A 14,863-nucleotide genomic window follows, 5' to 3' on the forward strand; every position below is an offset into this window, starting at 1 on the left:
TGAGTTTCTCATGTCGCTGTTTATGGCCTCCGGTCGAGGAATATAGAATTACACTCCATTAGTCAAGAACACATTGCGGCCATATTAGTGTATTGCTGCTGTTCAGTTTCCCGCGTCTGTGAGGGTAAGTTTTTTTAAGGTATCAACAGACTAATATTCTTTTGTTTTAAAACTGTAATTATTTCGCAGTTGTTACCCGAATAAAAACTTTAAGGTTAGCCGATGACATTGTAATTCTGTCAGAGACAGCAAAGGACTTTGAAGAGCAGTTGAACGATACGGACAGTGTCCTGAAAGGAGGATATAAGATGAACATCAACAAAAGCAAAACGAATATAATGGAATGTAGTCGAGTTAACTCGGGTGATGCTGAGGGAATTAGATTCGGGAATCAGACACTTAAAGCAGTAAAGGACTTTGGCATTTGGGGAGGAAAATAACTGATGATGGTCGAAGTAAAGAGGATATAAAATGTAGTCTGGCAATGGCAAGGAAAGCGTTTCTGAAGAAGAGAAATTTGTTAACATCGAGTATAGATTCAAGTGTCAGGAAGTTGTTCCTGAGAGTATTTGTATGGAGTGTAGCCATGTATGGAAAAGAAACATGGACGATAAATAGTTCGGACAAGAAGAGAATAGAAGCTTTCGAAATGTGGTGCTACAGAAGAATGCTGAAGATTAGATGGGTAGATCACATAACTAACGAGGAGGTATTGAATAGGATTGGGGAGAAGATAAGTTTGTGGCACAACTTGACTAGAAGAAGGGATCGATTGGTAGGACATATTCTGAGCCATCAAGGGATCACCAATTTAGTATTGGAGGGCAGCGTGGGTGTAAGGCGCTACGGTCATAGACTATGCGACCTATCCCGGCGGAGGTTCGAGTCCTCCCTGGGGCATGGGTGTGTGTGTTTGTCCTTAGGATAATTTAGGTTAAGTAGTGTGTAAGCTTAGGACTGATGACCTTAGTAGTTAAGTCCCATAAGATTTCACACACATTTGAACATTAGGGCAGCGTGGAGGGTAAAAATCGTAGAGGGAGACCAAGAGGTGAATACACTAAGCAGATTCAGAAGGATGAAGGCTGCAGTACGTACTGGGAGATGAAGCAGCTTGTACAGGATAGAGTAGCATGGAGAACTGCATCAAACCACTCTCTGGACTGAAGACCACAACAACAGCAACCCCTATAAATACTCTATTTAGTCAGCAATATTAGATAATTAGGAAGCATACTCTAATACAAAATTTAAAATAAAATAAACACGAGGCATCAGAAGAAATTATCCGTTTGGGATGGAAATTGGTAGATCCCGAGCAGCTTAGGGGGCGCTGCCCATAATGTTACAAATATTCACGACTGGGGAGGGATTTGCTGACCTGTCTGGCCATGGTCGGGTTTTGCGAGCACAGAGACAGTCAGCAGAAACTCTCACTGTGTGCGGGCGGACATGACCCTGCTTGAACGTAAGCCCAAGATGGCTTGCCATTGAGATCAACGAAACGGGGCATAGAATATTGTCGACTTGCCACTGTGCGTTAAGGGTACTCTGGATGTCAATCAGAAGAGTCCTGCTACGAAAGGAAATGGCATCCCAGACCATCACTTATGGATGTCGGGCTGCATGGTGGGCAACAGTCGGGCTGTTATCCCACCTCTGCTGCAGCGTCTCCAGACACGTCTTCGCTGGACATGGGAGTTGCCTTCTAAGCGAGAATCATTTACTCCAGTCAATGAGATCCTAGTCTGAACACGTATCTAAAGACGCCGTAGACAGCGCCTGTCCTACAACCAGGAGTGATGACCTAGAGGGCCATTTCTTTTCATAGCAAGACCATTTTGTTTGACATCCACGGTACCCTCACAACACAGCAATTCGTCGACTATATTCTACACCCCGTTATGTTACCTTCACTGCAAGCTATTTTGTGCTAACGTTTCAGCAAGATAACGCCCGCCTACACACGTCGAGCGTATCTTGCCATACCCTGCCTTGGTCAGCAAGCTATCCCTATCTCTTTCCCAACTGAGAAAGTTTGGGGCATTATGGGCAGTGCCCTCCAACCAGCTCTGGTTGCGCCGTTTTTTTTTTGACTTAGAGATTATTTATGCACTAGCCAACAATAGGGACTTTATTCAACAATCGCGTGCTTTTCTTACGTTTTTATAACCTCTGCACTCGGGGCAAGACCGTGAACGTTGAGTGGGGGAGTAGCGGGCAGTACTACATAATATTGCACTACAGACCTATTTTTTCTTTTTTTGGTTTAGAGTGTCTAATATGCCGAGAACTTACCTGAGAAAGAGAGAATCATGGAGCCAAGGAAACATGGCAGGGATAATAGGCGAAGTCTTACGGGATAGGCTAAGTTACTTGAAAGCTGGAAGAATCTCCAGTCTTCCATAAAGTACCTTAGAAGATTGATTAGAAATAGCTAGGACAAATCAACTAACCACTAACAAAGCGGTAATTAAAGGACAGTTGGGGCTATCCCGACTTGTGTTTTCAGCACAAGAAGAAAAAGGTTATTCGATTTATATTAATGCTAGAGAGTAGACTTTTTGGTGTGACCTGAAAGATGTCCGAATATTAGCATATGATCTTACAACCAAAAATAACTTGAAGCATAAATTCAGCTATGAAACGAAGATGGCTGGAACGGACTGGTTATATGGTTTGCTAAACAAAGGACAAAGTTTCTTTACGATTTCCAGAAAATACTTCGCTATCAAGAGCCACAGGTTTCAATAAACAGTCTGCTGACAAATCTTTTGAGTTTTTAGAATATGTGTATGAGAAACGCTGTTTCTAATAACCTTCAAAAGTTCTAGGTTTTCGAAGGAAAAACCGGTTGAGTTATTGGTATGAACTGAGCGTGGTGCTTTAGTCAGCGCTAAAATTGGTATGAACGCAGCCGTCAGCTTAATACCAACGATGTTTGTTTTTCTTCAAAAGATGGAAGATCCCTTGCACATTGATGACGCACTAGAAGTGTTCAGTTTTATCCTTACGGATGGATGTAAACTGAAATTTTTATGTGCTGGTATCGAAATTTCATTGCGTTTTCTAAGCCATCAGCAGATAAACCAGTTGTCTTGATTTTGGACGGGCATGCCACACGTAGCAAGAGCTTCGATCTGATGAACTTGCTCAGAGAAAACAATGATACTTTGTTGTACGTTCCACCACATTATTCCTACAGAACGCAGCCTCTGGACTTGACCTTCATGGCTCGTTTGGAAGTTCTTCAGTGGCATGCGACACATCCTAGAAGGGCTGTGACCACTCATCAGGTAGCGAAATTGTATGGTGCTGCTTTCCTTAAGGCAGCAAGAATGAAACCTGCAGTAAATGTTTTCAAGAAAAAGGAATACTTCCACTCAACAGAAATATTTTAGCAGACCACCTGTTTGCACCTTCAGTGACTAGAGATAGACCTGATCCTCCAGAGGTAACTGCTGTTCCAGAAGAAAGCCTATTTCTACAAGAAAATCCTGCTATAGAATAGAAGACACCAAGAATAAACCCGAAGCTCTGGTTAAACCTCGGTCTCTTGTAAAAGCCAAGAATGTTGAATTGTTTACGAATGAGCCATGCTGCTCTAAAAGCTTGTGGGACACTTTGGCTACGTCGTCGGTGTTTGCTATGTTACCCAAAGATATAATGCCACTACCTCCGGTTGCAAGCAAGAAAACAGGAATAAATGGTAAAAAAGGGGGAAAACAGTCATTTTAATGGCCTCACTATACAAAACTGAATTGCGATGTCACAAAAAAGAAAAAAATACGCGAGAAAGTGGTATCAACGAAGAGAATGTTGTTTTTTGGAACCTCAGAAAAGCACAAAAAGACATCATCAAAGCCAAGCAAACAAAAAGCGGCGTCTCAAAAATTCTCAGTCCTTCAACAATGATTCTATGGATGAAGACGAGAAAAACAAATCAGACGTGAAATGCTTGTATTGTGAGGACTTATTTTCGAACTCAGAAGAAGGAGAAGGTTGGATTCAATGTGGAAAATATCTTTGCAGGGCCTACGATGGCTGCAGTGGGGCAGTTGATGAGTATTGTTACTTTCCATGTGAATTTTGTGAATAATAGTGTTAGGTAAATTCCATTTCAATAGACATTTCTGCTGCTTTCCCGTTGAAAATCTTGTTTTTCTGTATTCCCACAAATTTAGTGCGTGTATCTACTCTTGTCCCACTAGCACAGTAAGACTGGATGATTTGCATTTTTCTGTAAGAGAACCTCTAATTAAAAAAAATACTGAAGCTATGACTTTTCTTAAACAATGCATTGTACCCAGTTGAACAATGATTATTTTTACTAAATGTGACAAACTCTAGGTTAAATTGTTCACCTCCAAAGGGCTTACCCTACTTTATCCCTTTGCATACTAGACATCTATGTATGTACTAGACACCTATGTATACTAGACACCTTTTTCTTGTTTATGTCCATTCCACCTCCTCCCAAAATATGGAAAGTAAAGCGCTTGCAATAGAGGAGATTGTTTTCACATTATCGAAGATGATGAAGAGCTTTTAGCTCGTAGGTGATATACTTTAGAAGCCTTGTTTACTAGAATTTTTTTTATTTCAAGTGGTCCTCCCAGTCATGCTCAAGAATACGGATCATTGCTCCTGGTACATCCTGAACAGATACGCTGTAAATAACGTTTATGACAAGTTGAAACTCTACAGTTGTGCACTGCAGCCTGGGTGCGAAGTCGGGTGCGGAACACAGTGTTAGCTCTGTCACACGCGACTACGTGGCGCATCTAGTAGGCGCGTAACTGATACGGTGTCCCACGCTCGGCACGTGTGAAGTGACTTCCGCCTGCTAGCGTGGTGTGAATTTCCACAGACTGGTGGGGCCTTGGGATGAGGTCGCCGCAGGATCTCCGGTCTCGTTCACTCAACGGGCGCCTCTGGCACAAGTCCTGCTGTACTTCCTCTTCCTACGCTCTTCGAGGCTGCTCTCCTTTTTGCTGTTCCCCTTCGTACAATCTCTCACAAACGTTTAGACGCAGCGGAGGATCGTAAACTGAATAGTTAGGGAAGGGGAACCAATGACCGGAAATGGACGTTTGAGGCTGTGCAAGGTCTTCAGTGACCAAAGCGTGTAGGGCACGTGTTTGTAAACAGCTCCAGTTCTACAAAAAGTGAATATTACAAATAACTCGGTGGCGCTGCCTTAAAGACAGCAATAGTAACTGTCTGTGATTTATGAACCTCAGTACACATAATTGGTGTCATTACCGGTTTAGACTTATTATCAAGTCATCATCAGATGCATGTTATATCTTCTTTGTTATTCGTCTTTTTTTTTTTTTTTTTGCACATACAGGCTACACGTCGTATAGGTTAGTTGCCGTCATTTGCTACTGTAATAAAGACCAGATGCGTTTCGCTTGATTTTGAAGCTTCTTCAGTGGTTACTTTATCAACAAGGTTTCTTTTCTCTTACCATTTTGTTTGTAATGATCAAAAACAGTCCGCTTGCTTCAATTATTACTAGATACGGTTTTATTCTTTTCATTACTCATGGTTTTCTGTTGTTTGTTGCATTCTCCTTCGTCTTCCACGTGTATGTGCTGAATGTTTGCACACAGCGCTTTCAACACACTTAATAAATTCAAGATGCTGTATTTGGACTGTCACTGTCCTCTCGCCATTTCGCATGTTTTGTCTTGCTGTTTCGGGATGCGTTCGTCCTTTGATTGTTTTGGTAGTTGGTGAAGCGTCTGCTATCACTCTGTGAGTGTTTATAATTCCCGACTAGGAAGAGGACGGGAGACAGAGAGAGAGAGAGAGAGAGAGAGAGAGAGAGAGAGAGAGAGAGAGAGAGAGAGAGGGGGGGGGATATAGAGAGCGAGTGTACGTGTGTGTGTGTGTGTGTGTGTGCGTGTGCGTGTTTGTGTGTGTGTGTGTGTGTGTGTGACGTTTACCAACTCCAGTGTAGCAGCTGTGATGCTGTATACCTGGGACAGACAGACAAAACTTTTGAAATGAGGAAACAAAAGAGGATGGAAATATGGCACCAACCATTCAACATTTGCAGAACACCTCCAGCAGAAAACCACCACCAACTTACCTACATAGAAAAAGATATGAAAGTAGTCAGATTCATGAAACATCTCATAAGCCTACAAGAAAATTTCCAAATTCGAGAAACGATAATAGAGAACAAATGCATAATAAATGACCAGACAAACATCAACAACCAGACGCTCTTGAAATTAATAAAACATGTTGTTAAATAAGGTCAACTCCCTTAGATGGCACAAAATAATATCACAACCTAGGCAATATCCACTCCCTAGATCATCCACCTCTGTACCATAGAAAAGCAATAACGTACGCACATGTAGCTGCAATATGTTAGCTCCCTGCACAAACATACACAAAACAAACAAAGATAGTCACTCCCATTAAAAAAATAATAATGAATAAAGTGCTCGCTCTGTCTCTCTCTTTGTTTCTCTTTCCCCTAGTCGAAAACTGTAAGCACTCACAGAACGATAGCAGACGCTTTCACCATTACCAAAACAATGAAAAGACGAACGCATTCCCTAATAGCAAACCAAAACACTCGAAATGGCGAGAGCACATTGATACTTCCAAACACAGGAATTTGAATCTACTAACTGCAGTGAAAGTGCCGTGGGCAAAAACTCGACACATGCATGCGAGATACGAAGAAGAATGCAACAAATAACAAAAAACTTTGAGTAATGAACAAATAAAACCATTTATAGGAATAGTTGTAATAGGTAAACCCTGTGAACTGTTAATAATCATAACAAACAAAATGGTAAAATAAAAACCAAAAAAACATATTGTTGCAGTGACTACTGAAGATGCTTTAAAATAAAGCAGAACACGTCTGGTCTTGACAAAGTTTTATTTCAGTTGCAGAAAACGGCAATTACCTCATGCAATATCATCCAATGATATGTTTAGAAAGAGATAAAGAGGTGGTTGGTAAAATTTTAGGAAACTACACTCCTGGAAATTGAAATAAGAACACCGTGAATTCATTGTCCCAGGAAGGGGAAACTTTATTGACACATTCCTGGGGTCAGATACATCACATGATCACACTGACAGAACCACAGGCACATAGACACAGGCAACAGAGCATGCACAATGTCGGCACTAGTACAGTGTATATCCACCTTTCGCAGCAATGCAGGCTGCTATTCTCCCATGGAGTCTATCGTAGAGATGCTGGATGTAGTCCTGTGGAACGGCTTGCCATGCCATTTCCACCTGGCGCCTCAGTTGGACCAGCGTTCGTGCTGGACGTGCAGACCGCGTGAGACGACGCTTCATCCAGTCCCAAACATGCTCAATGGGGGACAGATCCGGAGGTCTTGCTGGCCAGGGTAGTTGACTTACACCTTCTAGTGCACGTTGGGTGGCACGGGATACATGCGGACGTGCATTGTCCTGTTGGAACAGCAAGTTCCCTTGCCGGTCTAGGAATGGTAGAACGATGGGTTCGATGACGGTTTGGATGTACCGTGCTCTATTCAGTGTCCCCTCGACGATCACCAGAGGTGTACGGCCAGTGTAGGAGATCGCTCCCCACACCATGATGCCGGGTGTTGACACTGTGTGCCTCGGTCGTATGCAGTCCTGATTGTGGCGCTCACCTGCACGGCGCCAAACACGAATACGACCATCATTGGCACCAAGGCAGAAGCGACTCTCATCGCTGAAGACGACACGACTCCATACGTCCCTCCATTCACGCCTGTCGCGACACCACTGGATACGGGCTGCACGATGTTGGGGTGTGAGCCGTAGACGGCCTAACGGTGTGCGGGACCGTAACCCAGCGTCATGGAGACGGTTGCGAATGGTCCTCGCCGATTCCCCAGGAGCAACAGTGTCCCTAATTTGCTGGGAAGTGGCGGTGCGGTCCCCTACGGCACTGCGTAGGATCCTACGGTCTTGGCGTGCATCCGTGCGTCGCTGCGGTCCGGTCCCAGGTCGACGGGCACGTGCACCTTCCGCCGACCACTGGCGACAACATCGATGTACTGTGGAGACCTCACGCCCCACGTGTTGAGCAATTCGGCGGTACGTCTACCCGGCCTCCCGCGTGCCCACTATACGCCCTCGCTCAAAGTCCGTCAACTGCACATACGGTTCACGTCCACGCTGTCGCGGCATGCTACCAGTGTTAAAGACTGCGATGGAGCTCCGTATGCCACGGCAAACTGGCTGACACTGACGGCGGCGGTGCACAAATGCTGCGCAGCTAGCGCCATTCGACGGCCAACAGCGCGGTTCCTGGTGTGTCCGCTGTGCCGTTTGTGTGATCATTGCTTGTACAGCCCTCTCGCAGTATCCGGAGCAAGTATGGTGCGTCTGACACACCGGTGTCAATGTGTTCTTTTTTCCATTTCCAGGAGTGTATATTACAAATGAAAATAACTTCTACACCCTACTACATGTACTTGTATATGTTACGTAATAGCTCGTCAAGTGAAGAGGCCTGGCGACGTGACCACAATGTAAACACTTCTATTCTGTGGTTGTTGGGAAGGCAGCAGTTTGCTCATCAATACGCACATGTTCAGTAAGTAATCTTCGTGTAACAAGTGCTTCCAAATAAAATAGTAATTTTGAAGTGTCCACTAAGTGCAAGCACCTACAAAATTGATTTGAAAAGAGTTGATGTCCAAGTTGTGTGCCAACCAATGAATAATAATAGTTCGTGCAAATTACGACGCACTTTGAATTTGTAGTATCATCTAAACAAATGGTGAAAACAAAGCATTTCCATCACTCGTTATGAAGTGATGTAGCACAAGAGGAACCTTTAGTATTCTCTCTGCACGTTTTATAGGCGCCTTACACATTTCTCCGTTATATTTCACCCCATTGTCCCCCATACGTGCAGTCAAAACATTGTCAACGCCCTATCATTCTTTATCAATGCATGTAATGTCTGTTGGTCGGGCTTCATCCACAGTTCAATGAATTGTGCATGAAGCCCGACCAACAGGCATTACATGCACTGATAAAAAAAGATTCTGCATTGAGAATCGTTAGTTTCTAGCTGAAATCTAGATATGCCAATAAAACTTAAAAAGGGCGACTGATAGCTGAAATCTATTATTTACAAGTCAATATAACAGTCACTGAGTGCAACAGCCTTGTGAGTGAAAGATAACCTGATGACAATTTTTTATTGTTTTCTGTAAATCATCTGTCGTGATTTTAATTGCTTTCTCAGAATGACCTATTAATAAAAACAGATAATTCATTTCTGTAGTAGACAAAATATTACCTCACCATATGTGGCTGTCAGACGATGGGAGGTTGACACCCTTATCACATACCTGTGGATTTAGTGGACTCGTGTGTTATGTTCTAAACAACGATAACGAATATTTCACAATGGCTTCCTCTCATTCTTAAAATGGATAATATTTGAATTACATCATCAATAACAACGAGACGTAGTAAAATGGAAAAAATTAATGTGGTAAAATCAAAATTGATTTTGATATCTATTGATAGGAACTTCGAGTTGTGATTATGATTTAGACAGTTTGGTACCCCAGTTATTTTTGTTTTTGTGGAAATACCTGTACAGTACTTAAGAGAAGCCCGTAATACGTCAGCACAAAACGTATAACCCAAAATGCAGAATACTGCAACAACATTGAGTGATACACGAAAACAGGTCAGTATAGCGTCCTTCATTTCGTTCGGTGAATCAATTAACGACTCGCATATCTACCAATTTATCAACATTAAAACAATCCATTCTGATGTGTATCACCGTCAATGCACAGCTAACATTGCCGAAAAAAAAAAAGAAACAAGTCCGAGACAGAAGCAAGCACTACTGAATTTTCTAAAAGAGTCCAGTAGAAAGCTTGACCCTTAAGTATTACTTGGTTCTTTTGGTTTGACATCAGTTAGTAATTTTGCTACTCGGGTGGTTCAGGAAAGGAACACACTGATGGATAATGTTTTTATAGACAAAGAAAAATAAAAATAAAATAAAAAAGTAAGAGGGTGATCTGTCTGATATTGATGCATAGCTGGTTCTAGAACATCACATAGCTCCATATAATAATGCAAAACAGTCGTCCAAAATAGTGCGTTCAATTAACGTTTTAACAGTTGTAAATTGCAGGGAAAGCTTGCAACAGTTACACTGGAACCTGACACTAATTTAAAATTTATCCTATTTCATTGAACCTTTGTGAGTATAATTGCATAAAGTTTCATAAGAAAACATTGAAATAAAATTGTAAGAAACCATTTAAAAACCCATGGCTTACTAAAGGGATAAAATATCTTGTAAACAAAAAAGTGAAAAGTATCTTATAACCAGACGGAGTAATGATCCACAAACAGTGAAACATTAGAAAAAATACTGCACTGTATTTAGAAAAATTATTAAGAAGTCCAGACGTATGTGCATTATGTCTGAGATAGCATCTCTGATCGTAAAATTAAAACAGTTTGTAACACTGTTAAAATGGAAACTGGGCGGCTGAGAGCTCAGGAAGATTGTATTCCTTTAAGACTCAATGAAAAGTTTGTTAACAAAAAGTCAGAAGTTGAAAATATTTTTAATACTCATTTTTTAAATGTTGTAGAGAAAATAGGATCCAGCTATTCATTAGAAAATGCAAGGCAGTATATGGAAAAGGCAATACCTATGTGATTTGATAAAATGGAAATTCAACCCACCTCTGCTACTGAAATTAGGGAAAGAATATATTCAGTCAAAAGTAAAAGCTCGCATGAAACTGATGGCATTTCCAACAGAATACTGAAAGTTTGTTCCTGACAGATAAGTAGTAGCTCATTGAAACAGGGTATTTTTCCAGATAGACTGAAATATGCTGCTGTCAAGCCATTGCATGAAAAAGGGGATAGGTCTGATGCTAGCAAATACCACCCAATCTCACTTCTAGGAACTTAATCCAAAATTCTTTAGAAAGTAATGTGTTCAGGAGTAGCACCACATATTTGTAAAAATGAAGTACTAACAAAATGTCAATTTGGCTTTTAGAATGGCTTTTCAACAGAAAATGCTATATGTGCTTGCATTGATCAAATATAAAATGCTCTGAATAACTACATCACCCATTGGGATATTCTGTGATCTCTCAAAGGAGTTTGACCATTCCACACAGTGAATGGCGTAACACCATTGATAAATATGGACTTTGAAAAGAAGTGTGCTTCTAAGGCAGAATATTCAAAATTTCTGGGTGTGTGCAGTGATGAGAAACTGAATTGCAAGAAACAATTTGATGATATGCTGACACGATTAGGTTCAGCTACTTATGCTGCTAGGATTATTGCAAATTTTGGTTATAAATATATAAGTAAATTCGCCTACTATGCCTATTTTCATTCACTGCTTTCATATGGCATCGTATTTGGGGTAATTCATCGTTCAGAAAAAAGTATTCATTGTACAAAAGCCTGTAATCCGATTAATAGCTGCCCACACAAGATCACCTTGCGGATATTTATTTAAGGAACGCGGGATATTCACGGTACCTTCGCAAACATATATTCACTTGTAAAATTTGTTATCAGTAACCCAGCCCAATTAAAAAATAATAGCGAAGTGCATACCTACAGTGCAACACTAGAAGAAAGGATGGTCTTTATTGTTCTGGGTTAAATCTGACTTTGGCACGGGAAGGGGTGAATAACTCTGCCACAAAAATATTTGGATCTTTGGTGGGCACAGGGAGGGGTGAATAACGCCGCCACAAAAATCTTTGGATCTTTGGTATTAGTTATATTGTGTAAAGAAAATATGTTAAACACGTTCCACAGCATTAAAAATGTCGTATTCATGATCTATGGAACAAGTACTAATGTAGTGTAATGCAAGCTAGAGAGTGAAGAGTGAAGTGGGAATTACTTCGGTCAACATCAATCACCGCGTATGGATAGAACAAGTTTGTTGCAAACAAGACCTTCAACGTTTGCACTGTTGTACAGATATTTTCAGTACGAGACAAATACAAAGATAAATAGAGGTAAGAAATGAAATGAACTGCAATTACTCTATAACGAGCCACAGGTGACAATGTGTCCTTTACACTAAAATACTCAGAAAATATCCGTGAACGATCTCGAAATTTTGTCGGTGTAGGTGGGGTACGCGCGGTAAACCTTATCAAACGTCTTAAGCTGTACATGCGCTATGCGTGACATGTTTTTGATGATGGAAGCAACATACAGTTACCTTATATTGCATAGCTCCATGGATTAATGTCAAATGGAATTTTATTCTGGAGGAACTCCATACCTAAACTCAACGGTTTCATTGTACAGAAACACACTACGACGATATCAGGTACGCACCCTTGCATCTCATGTGCGCAACTGTCAAGAAAAGAAAAACTATCGACAGAAGCAATCGGTTTACAATATACAAGCCCTCCATTTGAAAATATTAACTCTCACAAATACAATTCGATGAACGAAAATGGAAAACAAAAATGGGAAATTAGCGTTACTGTCACAATGTAATGAACGAGGTATGTAACAACAAAACAATTTGATCACTTCACTTGTGAATTAAACATGCTGGTAAACATGGATATCTGCTTACAAAACAAACTGCAATCATAATTGGTAGTCAACTCCTCCTACTCCACGCACGGTAATACATATTGATGTCTCTAATGCGAATAAAGACTAGAATAAAGTCAGCATTCAATCGTATTTTCACTAAGAAAACGTATCGTACTTTAAACGTACTGACACATTACTCATCGTAGTTATGTATCACAAACGTGAACTATGAAATTGCAAACACATATAATCAACTGGAGTCCTGGAAAAGCATTGTTTAGGAATGCACATTGGCGACTGAAATTTGTTATCGAGGGACAGCAGACAAAATTTGAATTTTATTTCCCAGGTATGTTTAACATTGAGACATTCATTGTCTTTATCGCTTGGTATGCCACATTTTGTATAATCCTTCGTAGTTTCTATTTTTCCACGTACCAAGCTGGTTAATGCGTACCGTGCAGTATTTCTCAGTTTACTGAGGAGGATTTAGTTTCCGTCACTGGTGTTGCGCATGTCGTGAGGGAAAGGGAACAAAACGTTTAAACTAGTGTATGGCCTTTACTTGTAGCAGACACTCGAAGTAGGCGGAGGAAGTGATCGACCTTCTACTACATCAGGTGTTGAGCTAAAGTAGAATCAACATTATGCTTCCTGCCTTGCCTGGAGATATCAGTTTTCAGACAGACAGTGAGCTTAATTCGTATTTTGGTATCCTCGCCGAACTCGGACATCGAGGCCGAGATTGAGGCACCAGAGTCGACCGTCGAGTTGTCTGGTTTCGAGTCCATACGGCGGGTGGCGTAAACTTCACATCGGTTGGCAAGATCCTCTGACGGCGTAAGGTAGGAGGAAAGTGCAAATGGTTTCCTCATCCAGTTGTGTTGATATTTCTGAAGCTTTCCGTTCGCCGATATTGTTCTCGCACACATTTATTAATCCACGATGTCATTGCACTTGAACGTTATCAGAAATACGCGGTCACGTTAAGCCGCGTACACATCTAGCAACAAAATCGCGCGACGTTGTATGGGGACAGTCGTGATACAATGTCTCAAGACTGTCGCTAAATAATGTCAGCGTCCACATGTACGAAGCCAGTTGCGATACAGAAATCAGAACGCGATATCACAAGAAATAGCTGTTTGTGCTGTTCATCTCTGTTTAAATAATTTAATGTTGTTAAGAAGCAAAAAGCGTAAACCTAAACGGTACTGGACGAGGAATTTATTTTCTGGTGGAGTTACTACAGCTTTGAATCTTAACACGAGAAAATGTCCCGGAACAACACTGAGACCTGCCTCGGAACACGTGTTCCGCGACTTTTGTTGCTAGGTGTGTACGCGGCTTTACGGTAAACATGTACAGTGGTGACAGGAAAACGCGAGACACTGTCGCTGCTTTCAGATCAGTTGTGGATATACGATCGACTCCCGTTACGCTCTGACTCATGATAAGCGGACCCTAGCGCTCCCCTCGCAGGTGCTGCAATATTGTGGTCGACTAGTGCTCGTTTGCGCTTTGTTTCCCCTCTGTTTTCTACTGTGGCATTGTTTGTACGTTGTTGACGACTCTTGGCTTGCTCATTCTTTATTATTCTCAGTTTGTCATCGACCGCTCGGACCTTGCGAGCCATTGTCGTTTCGCAGAAACCGACTAGTAGCACTTTGTCTCGTGGTTCATGTATTACTAAACGTATAGTGTTCAGGAAGACACATGAGCTCGCAGGAATATAAAGTCACTGTGTATGCAGCATAACCAACTGATGGTGGATTCCATGACTTCACAATATCTTTCTTCTCAAAGTAACTATTAATACAGTACTTCAGTATATGAATAGTAGTAAGAAGAAATAAACAAAAGTTAGGTAAATTTCTTGCAATTTATCCAGAATATCTGAAGGACTGAAAAGTCCATGTGGCACAAGTGAATTAAGTAGTACGTATTAATTTCTCAATTCTGTGGCACAGTGTCCTTAATATTTGCTGTCAGCAAGGACATGTTTTCCGCAGCAACTGCAGCGAATAAAATCTTGCGATGGGAGAGTGGAGTGAAAACTGTCACGGATAGCGGTGTCGAGAGAACTCTGAATCTCATGAATAAATAAGTAGGGTCCCGTGCGGAATCCAATGGGAGGATTATATAGAGACGAAGGTAGACTGCGGATCCGTACAAAAAACGGTTATCTTTGTAGAAAATTGAAAAGAAATACCATTGAATTCGATTGAGAGAGAGAGAGAGAGAGAGAGAGAGAGAGAGAGAGAGAGAGAGAGAGAGA

Source organism: Schistocerca gregaria, chromosome 7, assembly GCF_023897955.1.
Source record: "Schistocerca gregaria isolate iqSchGreg1 chromosome 7, iqSchGreg1.2, whole genome shotgun sequence".
Lineage (NCBI taxonomy): Eukaryota > Metazoa > Arthropoda > Insecta > Orthoptera > Acrididae > Schistocerca > Schistocerca gregaria.